Source organism: Salvia miltiorrhiza, chromosome 2, assembly GCF_028751815.1.
Source record: "Salvia miltiorrhiza cultivar Shanhuang (shh) chromosome 2, IMPLAD_Smil_shh, whole genome shotgun sequence".
NCBI lineage: Eukaryota > Viridiplantae > Streptophyta > Magnoliopsida > Lamiales > Lamiaceae > Salvia > Salvia miltiorrhiza.
In genome coordinates, this window is record NC_080388.1 from 62,916,555 (window position 1) to 62,931,385 (window position 14,831).

A 14,831-nucleotide genomic window follows, 5' to 3' on the forward strand; every position below is an offset into this window, starting at 1 on the left:
TCAATTCTTATTCCCATTATCCAATAGCACTATTAAGGAGGAGTAGATATTACTCCCCCCGTCCCATAACAAGAGTCTTAGTTTTTTTTTAATTGTTCAATAACTATTGTAGTTTTAAAATAAGTAAATGAGCTCTATTACTTTTTACTTTTTTATCTTTAATTATCTCCACTTTGATTGTATTTCTCTCACAAAAAAAAGCTCCATCACTTTTTATTTTTTACTCTTTAATCATATTCGTATAAATTCTCGTGCCGAAACAAACTATGACACTGTTATGGGATAGCAGCAGAGGAAGTAATTTTTATCTCTATTTTATAATAATATTTTTTTATGCAATGCATGACATATATATATATATATATATATGCACAATAAATATTAACTTAATCATTATATAAAATATATAAATACAATAAAAAATATAATTTTATTACAAATATATAGATAAAATTTCATAATCACACAATTTAAATAGAAACATATATGAATATTAATAATAATTAGCTCTTTTTATTACTAGAATACTATTTAAAATAAAAAATGTGTAATTAAATTACATAAACATGTACTCCATCCGTCCCACAAATCTTGACACGTTTTTCTTTTTGGGCCATCCCACGAATCTTGACACGTTTCCATTTTGGGTAATAATTATTACATTCTCTCTCCTACTTTATCACTTTTATTACATTCTCTCTCCTACTTTACCACTTTTATATTTTATTAACTACACACTTAAAACACTAATCTACAATTCTTTAATTCCCGTGCCGAATCCAAACGTGTCAAGATTCGTGGAACGGAGGGAGTATATATTAAGATATATATACAATTGAAGTCAGAATCAACTCAAGATAAAATTCGACAAATATATTTTAACTATATAAATAAATAACTATTTAAATTTGTTATGAGATTCTAACTTCTATATACACGTAATTTTAATTTTACTAGTATGTACACACATGCACAATATTATTATATTTTATTATTTAAATATTTTAAAAAACTTAATATCCTAAATTTAAATTATAAAATTTTATATTTAATACTCCCTCCGTCCCATTAGGCTTGTCCCATTTATTTTGGGAACGATTATTAAGGAGAGTTAAATTAGTGTAGTAAAAGTGTGTAAAGACGTGAGGCCATATTATTTGTTGATAAACATACATATTATTTGCTCACAAAGACACAAAATCGCTGCGCAAAGCTATCAGGACCTCGTCGGGCATTTCGGCGCCACATATGGGTTGGGCGCGCGACCGCGCCTCAGGCCGCGTGCTAGCTCAGTTTTTGCGCATTTTTTTTATTATTTCAACTATTTTTCGATCCTACACGGTTTTAACCTATATTTTGAGATTTATGGCATATAAATACTCCCTTGAAACATATTGAAAATGACTTTTATCATATTTTATTTTTCCTGAGAGCTGAGAGAGACGGAGAACACATCCAGAGCAAGAACTGAAGATTCACGATTTAACTACGGTTTATTTGTGAATATGTTTATTTTTATTCTTGATTTTCCATTGCTAGTTCATATGTCTATGTGTGGCTAGAAAACTTTTTGTCCTAGGGTTTATGATGTGTTCAATAATTTCACCATTTGATTATGAGGAAAGTGATTCACCTGTAATGTGTAGGTGAATTGAGAGAAGATATGAGAACAACTAAAGCGAGAAAATAGAGTATTGTATTAAAGTTCAGATAGCATGTGTTTACAATGACCGACGCATCCTCTATTTATAGAAGCCTAAGACAAGGGTAAACTAGTAATTACATGATTGATAGTGACCCTGGCGGTTAAAGGGAATCTTTCGAGGTCGTTATCAATCGATGGTGTTTCCAATCTTTCCCAGCGTTGCCCCTCTCTACCAGCTCTGAAGTTCCCCTCCTGACTATGCCAGCTCTGTTCAAGTTTTCAGTGTTGCCCCTTCTTACTTCATTCCAGCCCTGACACACATAGTGTTTAAACCCTCTCAAGATGGCTCTAAGGCTCTTGTCCTTCGTGGTTTTCTCCCAGAAACTCTATTCGAGTTCCTTTATTCATAGTCATTCCCAACGCTGACGACCTCAGTGCTGTCACCTTTGCCTTACACACACTTTGCTTTACACTCACTTTTTATCTTAGGGTTTAAGAAGTAAACAAATTTGGATTCTTGACAGCTTTGATTCAATTAATCAGATTTATTTATCATTTTTATGTTCTTGTGCCTGTTGTTTGCTTTATTGCCTGATCACCAATTTAGCATAATCTTGGGTTTTAATTTGTTATCGGGAGATGATAATTATTACCTGAACGAAGAACATAGAATATATTTATTTTAATTCTAAAGGAAATTGGTATTTGTAAGGACATTAACCCTAGGAACTTTTAGGAGTTGTATGTTAGAAGTGTGATCCGGGGACGGTAGCCTTGCATGTAATCAACGGTTTGTACGCCACGAGAGTGAGTATAGACTAGCTTTGAGATTGTCCTAGAAGAATTATCTTGATTGTTGAATTGAATCTGTTGAAACCTCTACCTTGGGATAATTTATTTCTATTTGATTCTTCCTTGCTTTGTTTTCCAATATTTATATTTCTTAGTTTTAAAATCAAACCTTCAATTCTGTTGTCCAGATATAGAATAATAATCTAGGATATGAATTAATATTAATTGGTCCATGTGGATTCAACCTTGTTTGCTACTGTACACAATAACACGTACACTTGCGGCGTGATAATAAAATAAGCGAACATTTGTAGTGTAAAACCATTACTAAAAATAGAAACATGACAATATCAATGGAACGGAGGGAGTAAATTAATAAAAACACTCTCACAATTAAACTTACACAATTATATTTAATAATTCAAAACTTAAATTACACCTCTCTATATATATGTGTGTGTGGGTGTGTGTGTGTGTATGTATATGTATATACTAGCATTTGCATGGTTGCAATGCACGAAAAATATTTTTATATTTTTTTTATATAAAAAATAGATGCTAACTTAATTATCATATGACATATGAAAATTATAAATATCATAAAAAAAAGTATATTTTTTGATTGGTATAGAAAAAAATGACACAATACTAAAAACTGATTTAAGCTGAAAAAAGAAAGAAAATAAAAAAGAGCCAAAATCTGAGATGGTTATATTGAACAATGGAACTCAATATTTGGCTATCTCATCTTAAAAACACAAATTTCGATTAGTTTTTGCAATTTCGGTCTGTATTGCCCTAAATTTGGGCAAACCAAATCGGGTTGGGCACGCGGGTTCGGATGGTACTTTTGGCACTAATATTATAATTTGTGCCAAAAATACTAACATAAAGCAAAGCGAAAAACAATACTAAGTAATTTGGTACTTGTACCACAAATAAAAGCAACAATGTTGTTACGCCGAATTCAGCTATGCCACTTGAAGTTCTTTAGTCTAGCCAAAACACTTAACTTGTCGTGTTTTTGACTAGAGTAGTAGGGGGAGAAGCTGATGAGGACAAAAATATGCATCCCTTGAAAACCGGAGTATTAAGGCTAATTCAGCGATAACAGCGCTGTCAACCCAAGAATAGCCCTGATTTTCGGGATTTGGAGCTATCTTGATGACTATCAAATTCTCGATAAAGAAGGAGATTATCATGAAGAAAAAGATAAATATAAAGAATTATGGCCATGTTATAAGTCTAAATGGAGTCCTTTTCCTAGTAGAATTCTTAGTATTTTGTTTATAAATAGAGGCATATATTCATTATTTAATTAATCAACTCTGTAATTGTAAACTCCCACCACAAATAGTGAAATATTCCAGGCTTTCCAGCCGACCCTCCGTGAATGTAGATTTTTATGATCGAACCATGTAAATTCCTATGTTCTTTTAGCTTTCCATTATAGGTGATATTTTTGGGCACAATGATATATATATATATAGGGAAATTTGCACCAAAATACACAAACTTTGCCGAAAATCCATATTTGACGCGATGTTAGGATTTTACATTTTAATACACCAATTTAAGAAGTTGTTCAATTTTGACACATTTTTCAATTCCGGCGACCGGCATTCTGACGTGGACGCCGGAATGCCACATCATCACCACGTCACACACACACACACACACTCCACTCTCTCTCTCACACCCCACTCTCTCTCTCTCTCTCTATACACGTCACCTTCCCCCTTCTCTCTCATCACTCTCGCCGCCCTCCACCCTCTTTCTCCCTACCTCTCTTCCCTCTTCTCTCCTGCCGGCGCCGCCGCCTTCCATTCCCGGCAAAATCGCCACCAGCTGCCACCACCACCTTCTTCCCCTCATCAAACTCACTCAAATCCCGTTTTTTCATTCTCAAAACCGAACCAGATGAAGTAACTCATGAAACTCTCCCCCTTTTCTCTCAATTTCCCGTCGACAGACGGCCGGCGAGTGCCGCCGCCGCTCTCTCTATCTTTCCTTCCTTCCCCCGACTCTCACTCTCTCGCTCGTCCCCCTTATCTCCTCCCTCACAAAAATCCCCAAATCCACAAATCACTCTCTCTAAATCCCTAAACCCTCTTTCTCCTACAATTTCCGGCGAGGTTACTGTCGGACTCGCCCCCTCTCATTGACAGACGAACAGCAGCAGCCATCGGCCACCACCGCCGTCGACCTCACCCTCTCTGGACCGTCGGTCGACCTCAAAGGCTGAGGCCGCCATCGCTCTCTCCGCCGAACAGCCCCGCTGTCCAATTGCCTCCCCTCACTCTCTCTCTATCGACGGTGGTGGTGGGAAATCAGGTTGGTTTGGTTGGTGGAGGTGGCGGGTGCGCCGCTGTTCTGGGGAGGGGGAAGTGGCTGACGGCGGGAGGGAGGGTTTGTGGCTGTGGGGCTCGACGGCGGTGGTGCGACGCAGTTCTGGGGAGGGGGAAGTGGCTGACGGCGGGAGGCTGGGCTCGGCGGCGGTGGTGCGACGCGGTTCTGGGGAGGGGGAGGGTCCGACGGGGGGGAGGGGGGAGGTGACGTGTAGAGAGTGAGAGAGAGTGGGTGTGTGACGTGGCTGCGACATTGGCATTCCGGCGTCCACGTCAGAATGCCGGTCGCCGGAATTGAAAAATGTGTCAAAATTGAACAACTTCTTAAATTGGTGTATTAAAATATAAAATCCTAACATCGCGTCAAATATGGATTTTCGGCAAAGTTTGTGTATTTTGGTGCAAATTTCCCTATATATATATACAAAGTACAATAATTCTACTATAGTTACATATTTTTCTTATACCTTTAGGGCGCATTTACTTTGATGGATAAATTTATCAATGAAAAAAGATGGATAACAAAAATTTATGCCTTTAAATGTCTCATTTCTTTTTCCACATGTTACATAAAAGATAAGTTCACCATTTTCCTTCCTTATTTTCACTTCAAGGATGAATAATATTATCACACCAAAAATGGAGGGATAATTTTATTCATCCTTAAAGTGAAAATAAAGAAGAAAAAATGGCGAACTTATCTTTTATGTAAAATATGGAAAAAGAAATGAGACATTTAAAGACATAAATTTTTGTTATTCATCCTTTTCCATGAAAAAATTTATCCATCAAAATAAACGCAACCTTATTATATATAAGTATAACTGTATAAGAAATGTACAAAAAGTGGTAGGCTTCTTGGGAAAAAAATAATGTATTAACATCGAAATGATATATCGGACCTTTAAACTTGGACATAGAATCAATATTTTTGTAGAAATGGACCTTTTATTTGTAAAAAGAAATAGTGACACATAAATATACTTTTAGCCACACATCCATGTGTGGCTAAAACCCTTAATTTCTTGTAGTGTTAACGATCGCATAAACTGATATTACTTTGATATAAACCTAAAAGTTTTATGTTTGTAGGTTCAAGATATTCTTGTTGCTATCACAAATATAGGGTGCGATTTGTGAAGGGGGCGGGAGCGATACGATTCAGGTGCGGGGATACGGATTTTCAAAAATTATAAGGTGTGATTCGTGAAGAATACTCCTGTTATATTTATATATATATTTTTTTTATTATATATGACCAATCAAATTGAAAAAAGAAAAGAACATTCATAAATTAAATATTGTATTGCAAATATAAAGCAAAGTAAAAGTTTCAATAATGAAGTTCTTCAAAAATTGCAAAAAAGCCCAAAAATAATGAAAAAAATTACATGCAAATATAAATCAAAGTAAAAGTTTCAATAAATTGCATGCAAATATAAAAGTTTCAAAAATTACAGTCAAAGTAAAAGTTTCAATAAATTGCATGTAAAAGTTTCAAATTGCATGCAAATATAAGTCAAAAATTGCATTGCAAATATAAAACAAAAGTTGAAAAAGAGTCCAAAAATAATTGAAAAATTTGCCAAAAAAACCCAAAAATAATGAAGTTCTTCAAATTTAAATTATCCTATTCTAAAGTGGGGTTCAATATACTGAATTCGAGAAGTATGACTCTACTCCTTACAATGAAGGTTTTGATCTCACAATGACCTACGGTAGGTCTCTTCCTCCTTTAGATCTCACTTGTTATCCTCATTTGCTGCCCCAATTGAATGCCCTGCCTTCGATAATTTCTCTTTTTTGATTCAATTACTTCACTCTATGGCAGAGACGGAAAAAATTATCCCAACGAAATATCCCGATGGAAGCAAACCCGCAGATATAAAAACTGAAATACTAGGAAGCCATAGGGGTGTGAAATAAGATAGGAAATTCAAATTTTTTAATCAACATGCTGTTGATTGATTTTGGCTTGTGTCATTAATGCTAGAAAATTCAAAATTCTTAATCATAATAATTATGCAAAGAAAGCCGTCGTAGCCTTCGATTTCACCATGAAAGGGTACAATCAGCTGCATATGTACATCAACAATGCGCTCTGAATCTCGACGCCGCCGTTTACTGTTGAGTGATGGATGCCTACTTGAAAATGGGGAACTTCCATAAATCCGTGGCCATCTTCCAAGGGTTGGAGAAGATGAAATTGAACGAGTAATTTGGTATTAGGGCTATAAAATATTTAATTTGTGGCTATGAGATAAAGGATAAAATAGTAAAATTATTTATTTATTAATATTATTTTAAGTGGGAGGCTACGTAGAGTAAAATAGCCTCGTGATAGAATCGTATATAACCTAGTATATTAATATGTTTGGGCCAAAAAAATTGTCCACGTTGGGAGTCGCAGAAACTTTCTATGTTTGGAGTCATCATTTTTGGGCCTCATAAATTGTGGTTTTGGATTTTCATCACGTTTGACGAAAAGTACATTCTGTTACTTAATTATCTTGCGATTTTTTTGTTTCTATAAAATAAACAATGATTTGAAAGGCAGATTTTCTATAATGTAATTAAACCGATACCGAGGTATAATCTTAAAGATGTTTAACACTTGATCATCAAGAATTAGACAATTTGTTTTATTGAGTCATGATGTGATAGCTAGGAGGTGTTTCTGTATGATATATATATATATATATTTGAGTATTAGTTTATGGATAATGACACTTGATGTTTATTTATTAGCAGAATCAATGACCAGATTATTAATGAATTATTAATTATATCGTATAATATGTAAAATTGTGGAAATTCTAAGACTAGTTAAAGCATCAATAAAAAATAAAGAAAGAAAATAGATTTTAACTAGGCAATTAAGGTGAATAAAAGAGATTTACGAATAATGTACAGTATAATTAAATATCATCAATGGTTGATGAAAAACAAAAATGAGCCAACTTGTTTAAAGGGGAGTGCCTATCAGGCATATAATTTAAATGGCAAAGTTAAACTATTCAAATACTTTCTTTTAAAAGAGATATTAGACTTAATTCTGTTTGCATACGGTGTAGTATTTTTCTACTTTTGTATGGTGTAATGTATTGTTTCCACTTGTGTACGATATAATATATGTATAGAGATCTCAATTTGTATGCGGTGTTGGGACTTAATTGATGGTATATTCTTCTAGTAAATAACTAGTTGAAAATTAATTGTTAGTAGGTGTTGTGTAGGTTAGCTAATACACAAGGTTGAGGTATATAAAATTGTTTACAACAAATGTAAAACGATTTAAATCTATATAATATATAAAAGAGCAGTATAACAGCTACTTTTTCCCATCAAAATTTCTCTCTCCTCACTTTTTTGATTCCCTTTTAAAAATCATAAATTTTGATTCATAAAAAAATATTCAATATGGATGTTAAATTAAAGATGATAACAAGATCTTTAATTTGATGTAAAAAATTATACTATAAAATAAATACGTTATTATAATTTAAAGTCACAAAATTATTTTTTTCTCTCTTCTCTCTCCTATCTTCTTTCTTTAAATGCTACGGTTCTTCATTTTTTTTTCTATTTCATTCATTTTTCTATTTTTATTTTATTTTTTTGTTAGAAATTATTTATATTATTTTTATTTATATTTTTTTCTATTATAAAAATTTATGGCAACTAAAAAGATTAAACTTATATTTGTTCATTTTTATCAATTATAAATAATTAATTGGTAGTTCAAAAATTGAAAATTCAAATGTTTTTAGATTCATGTGTTTATTGAGATTATGTTGTTCATAACTTCGATTTTTTATTGAGATTTATGTTTGCATTTATTTATATTTAAATTATATTTAATATATGTATTTATTTATTTAAAATATCGTTCAATTTCAACATTGGTCGTGCATCGCACGAGCGGGCATACTAGTTAATATGAATATGTCGGTAAAGACATGCATTTCAGCACTAGGGTTTCGGCACTTTAATTTTATGATAATATAAATTTATTTGGTAATATGACGGGAAATGACTCTTTTACGCTTCGGATACATTCTTGGGAGAGCGACGTGCAGTGCAGAAATCTTGTGTTGTCATTTGCTAGCCTCATAATTCATTCTTTAATTTTCTTTGCACGTTTTTGGCAGTTTGGTTGAAAATTATTGATATCTAGAAACAATTAATTACTATCTCCGTAAACTAAAAATTATCACAATTATCTAATTGAACATTTCAAAACAATTAGGGATGTCTAATTGGTTATTGGATTTTGGATCATCTGTTAATCGAATCGAAATTTCCGGGTTTGGGTATTCAATAACCAAATTTTTTGATTATCGGTTCGATTTCGGGTATCATTTTTAGAAAAATTTCGGGTATCGGTTAACCCAATAACCGAAATAAACAAAAATTATTTAATAAATTATTTAATATATATATTATATATTTTTTAATTATTAATTCATTAATTTTTTTTAAATCGAGTCTTAGCTAAAATAAAATTATGATATATTTAAAGTATAAGAATAAGCTTTAGTCTAGTGGATAAGTTGCTTTGTGTATTTCTAGACACTAAGGTTTCAAATCCTCTATCTAGCAAATTATTTGAATTTTAATTTTTCAAATGGGTATTTCGGATACTCAAATAACCGAATCGGGTAACTGAAGCGGTTATTGGGTAATTGAACACGTAAAACGGTTCGGAAACGGTTAGTGAAATATGGTATTTTCGGGTTCGAGTAACCGAAAATTCGGGTATGGGTAACCGAACCGAACCGATCGACAGCCCTAAAAATAATATATCACTTTATTATTAAGGATATGACACCACTTTCTCTTTTTAATTACAATCATTCATTTTTATATAATCACACTCTCAATTCAATCACAATCATTCATTTCTACTTAATACTCATTTCCTAACTATTTTCTTAAAAGTCCACAAGAAGTGGTACACTTTCGGTGAAATATCTAACTATATATGTTTATATTAGTATTTAAAAAAATCTCCAATTTATAATCATTTTTAATGAAAAATTTATATATCAAGGAAAAATCAGTGTCACAATTTATTAATACACAAAAATTAAATTAATTATCCATTAACTCCTCAATTAGCCGCCACTAATCTTTAAATTTTTAATTTCTACATTTTCTTATTTTGTATATAAAGCATATTTAAAAAAAAAATTAATCGTGTTTTGAATAAATATGTAATATACGTCTTGGATGAAAGCCCATAAAATGACATCTGTATAAAAAGTGAAATTTAAAATGAATAAATTATGATAATTCAAAATGTTAACATATCAAATAATTTATATTTTTAAGTAATATAGTTTCCTTAAAACTAGAAATCTTATTCTAAATATTTTATTTTTATTTTTATATAACTTTTTAAATTATGTACTTCTATTTATTTTATATAAATTATTAATATGATATTATGTAGTATAAAATAATACTCCTTTTAGTAACATGAGATCGAAACAATTTTTTAAATAAAAGATAAATTCTAAAAATCTTTAAAAGCACAAGACATAAACTAGGCTTAAACCTCATTAAAATCTTACGATCAAAATTCAATAGAAAAAATACCAACAAAAAAAAAAGGATTACCAATCTAACAAGAGTGCAATAAAACGAACAAAACATAAAAGAAAACCGAGAGACATGGACAGAAAACAAGAAAATTGGCAAAAAAACAAGTCTAGTCCGTAAGGGGATGAAATTCAGTGTACCATAATTTTATGTGTGTCACTGTATCACATGTTTATATCTATTATTTTAAAAATATTTTTTTAAAATAAAATTTATTATAATACTATGAATTACATTTAATTTTTATTTCAAAAATTAAATTTTTTAAAAACTATATACCATGACTTTGAATTTCTCAACTTATTATTAGCTAATAAAAGTGAAATTATATGATAAAAAATAACTATATACCTTAGATTGATGGAATAAACCCTAATTAATAATCACAAAATTAAACTAAAGCATACACAGTTGAAATTGAAGAAAAAATATATAAGAAAATAAATAAAATTGAAAGTGGGACACAAAGTGAGACATAAAGTGTGGTACTGAATCTCATTCCGTCCGTAAGATAGAAAGGTAGACAATAAAGGCCGAGTCTAGCAAGGCCAACGCCCGGGCGAAGTAGACATTTCATGGGGCATTTATTTTTATGAATTAATTTTGATAGATAAAAATAACAAAATAAATTTCTTGTTTACTTTGATGAGATGAGATTTTGAGATATATTAAGATGTTTATTTTTTTATCATTTAAGGTAATTTTATTTGATTCATATCCCATTGAAAGAGTGAGATTGGAGAAATTCTATTATTAAAGATAGAGATACTCAATTATTCCTGAAAGTTTCACCTATCCAAACACATTTAAACTCGCACACCCACAAGTTAAAACCGACAGAGAGACTGATGCAACAACTCGTGTAGAAATATGAAGAACACAAGAACACCAAAGTTGGTAACCCAGTTCGGTGATAAAACACCTACGTCTGGGAGGCCACGTCCAGGGTAAATTATCCACTAGTGATGATAAGATATACAAATGACTTACACGTGAAGACTCGATCTTCCTAGCCTCTATATCTTCCCAAACCTCCACCAACGTGAATAACTGAGAGCAAATTAACAACTCACTCCCTAAGCTTGAATGCTACACATTCAATGCTCAAACCCAACAAATAAACTTACTCCAACAGGCTAGAGCAAGGAATCAAAGTAGTAATTCAACCCACAATGCTTACAAGATGAAATAAGCAATAAACTAGAATCCACTTACATGTAATGTATGCCCTGAATAATACCCACGAAAATACTCTAAAAAAGCAGTAGAGTAGCATGAAAATCAGCAGCAAAAATAGGTCCTCTTCGTCTTCAATATATAGCCAAACCCTAGAAGAAGTTTGGAAGAAGTAGGACACTTGGGTATAAACTTGTAGCACAAATTAGGGTTCTTAGAAACCCTAAGTAGATAGACTCCAAGACAATCTGGAGAACCAACAGATATATATCCGAAAATAAGCTCAAGTAAATCTCCAACAAAATCTCCAAAACCTGCAAGTATAGGCTGCTAGGGAGTCTCCAGAAACTTGTAACATAGGAAGCCACTCATCATTATAAAACAACAAGTAAAACTCATGGAGACACTCCTTCTAATCTACACAATGACAACAACATAGAGTATAGAAATACTCGAACAATCTCATCCTTTGTCATTGGTGTAGACAAAACAATTTCTGCACAACTCACGAATGCACAACACAAACTAAACAACATAAACTCCCCCTCAATTTGATCAACTCCCCCTCAAAGATAATCCATATACTCCCCATTTTTGTCACACATCAAGGACAACTTCTTGTTTTAACAGCATGTCTCCCACTTTCTCCAAACTTCTCTCCATCTTGATGCAAATATCGAGGGGCTGCAAAACTTCATGGTGGAAATGACAAATGAAGCCACTTTTGGAACATTAACTAAAGTAAGTTCATTCGTGACAAAAGGAGCAATACCATCATTCATAGCAGCAGGAGTTTCAACAACTAAATTGCTTGAATAACCCATGTCATCTTTAGAATCACTCTCTGTTTTAACATTCTCAAAAACAGATGGAGGAACTCGTACTGATTTTTGTACCCATTTCTTTTGAATTTTTCTTCTTTTCTTCTTCTGATTATCCTCAAGATATGATCTGCAATTTGGTTTAATATGACCCGGTTCATCACAATAGTGGTAGATTGGACGCCATGTACTTGCAGATGATCTATGCAAACGAGGTTGATCGATCTTTCATCTAGAATAACCAATGCCTTCGCTGCTGCGTTTTCCAGTAATGTGAGCTTTACTTGCCTGATAAGTTCTTGTGTCCACCATCTTCCTTCTATCATCAAGGTAAAATCTGCACCGAGGTTTGATGTGTCCACGACGATCACAATAATGACAAATAAGAACAAAAGATTGAGAATTGTTCTTTCTTGAGGGAAGATTTCTGTATGCAACAGGTTTGTGAACACTTTGAGCAGCTTTTTGATTGTCCCCCTTAGGAGGAATGATATCAGGCTTGGTAACGTCAGCTTTGGGAATCCATCATTTCCCTTGAAATCCTAAACCAAATATGTTGTTAGTATGCTGCCCATTTTCTAGGATTTCCTCGAGTTTATTAGTACCAGTGTTCATCATTTTAACTAGCTTCTGATGATGCTCCAATTCACCTGTTTTCAGTTCCATGGTTTGTTGAAGAACCATGATATCCATCTCCAGCTTTTCAGATAAATCCTTATACTCATAATGTTCTTTGGAGACATCACTGAGTTGTGTGGAGAGAGATTTGTTCAATTCAAGTATCGCCAGACATTTTTTATAAATCATCTCATAATTGTCAGCCAAGTAGTTCTCATCAAGTTCCTCATTATCATTGTCAGTATCCTCATTAGTCGTAACATTGACAGCAACAAAACTTTGAACATCTTTGATCTTGGCAGAGTAAGCAACAACATCAATTTCAGTATCTGTATCTCCGACAGTTGTAACATCGACAGAGACACGTTTGGAAACATACCCTCCTACTCTATGGGTAACCATCGAACGCAGCGATAGGATAGGCGGCGGAAACACAGGATCAACACCGATAATTTAGGTGACCCGCTATGATGCCAATTGAAAGTTTCACCTATCCAAAAACATTTAAACTTGCACACCCAAAAGCTAAAACTGATAGAGAGACTGATGCAACAACTTGTGCAGAAATATGAAGAACACAAGAACACCAAAGTTGGCAACCCAGTTCGGTGATAAAACACCTACGTCTGGGGGCCACTAGTGATGATAAGATATACAAATGACTTACATGCGAAGACTCGATCTTCCTAGCCTCTATATCTTCTCAAACCTCCACCAACGTGAATAACTGAGAGCAAATTAATAACTCACTCCCTAAGCTTGAATGCTACACATTCAACGCTCAAACCCAACAAATAAACTTACTCCAACAGGCTGGAGCAATGAATCAAAGTAGTAATCCAACTCACAATGCTTACAAGATGAAATAAGCAATAAACTAGAACACACTTACATGTAATGTATGCCCTGAATAATACCCACGAAAATACTCTAAAAAAGCAGTAGAGTAGCACGAAAATCAGTAGCAAAAATAGGTCCTCTTCGTCTTCAATATATAGCCAAACCCTAGAAGAAGTTTGGAAGAAGTAGGACACTTGGGTAGAAACTTGCAGCACAAATTAGGGTTCTTAGAAACCCTTGGTAGATAGACTCCAAGACAATCTAGAGAACCAACATATATATATATATATATATCCGAAAATATGCTCAAGTAAATCTCCAAAACCCGCAAGTATAGGCTGCTAGGGAGTCTCCAGAAACTTGTAACATAGGAAGCCACTCATTATGAAACAACAAGTAAAACTCATGGAGACACTCCTTCTACAATTCCTACTAGTACAGACAGACAGGTCTGTCGGAGACGCCGTTGGCAATGGGGAAACGATGCCGGCGTCGTCATACGACCACCGACGATAGTTCAGTCACTTTTTTATTTCTATATGACCGACATACACATGTTTTGTCGATATACTGAATTCATTCCACTAGATTAATGGTGATCGGTGATCGACACATCGATGATTGTATATACCGATAAAAATCATAGAGATTGAGATACCGGCGAAATTTTTCGTCGGTTTCCAATTAGTTTGTTGTAGTGTATGCAAAGTAAACACTCCCTTAAAAATTATGAGGTAAAAAAGAGAAGATCATTAAAATATAATAAAATTTTCACTTAAAGAAAACACGTCTTAAGAAAAAAAAAAAAACAAAAACAAGGTTGATGCTCACGACTTCCTTAAGATATTTGTTAATAGAGGCTAATTTAATATAAGAGATTAAACTGAAATTACACGTAATTGAATATTTAAAAAAATTATATGATCACACATCAATACACAATTATTAAATCAACCAAAGATGTGATGTACATTAGCTACCAAGAAA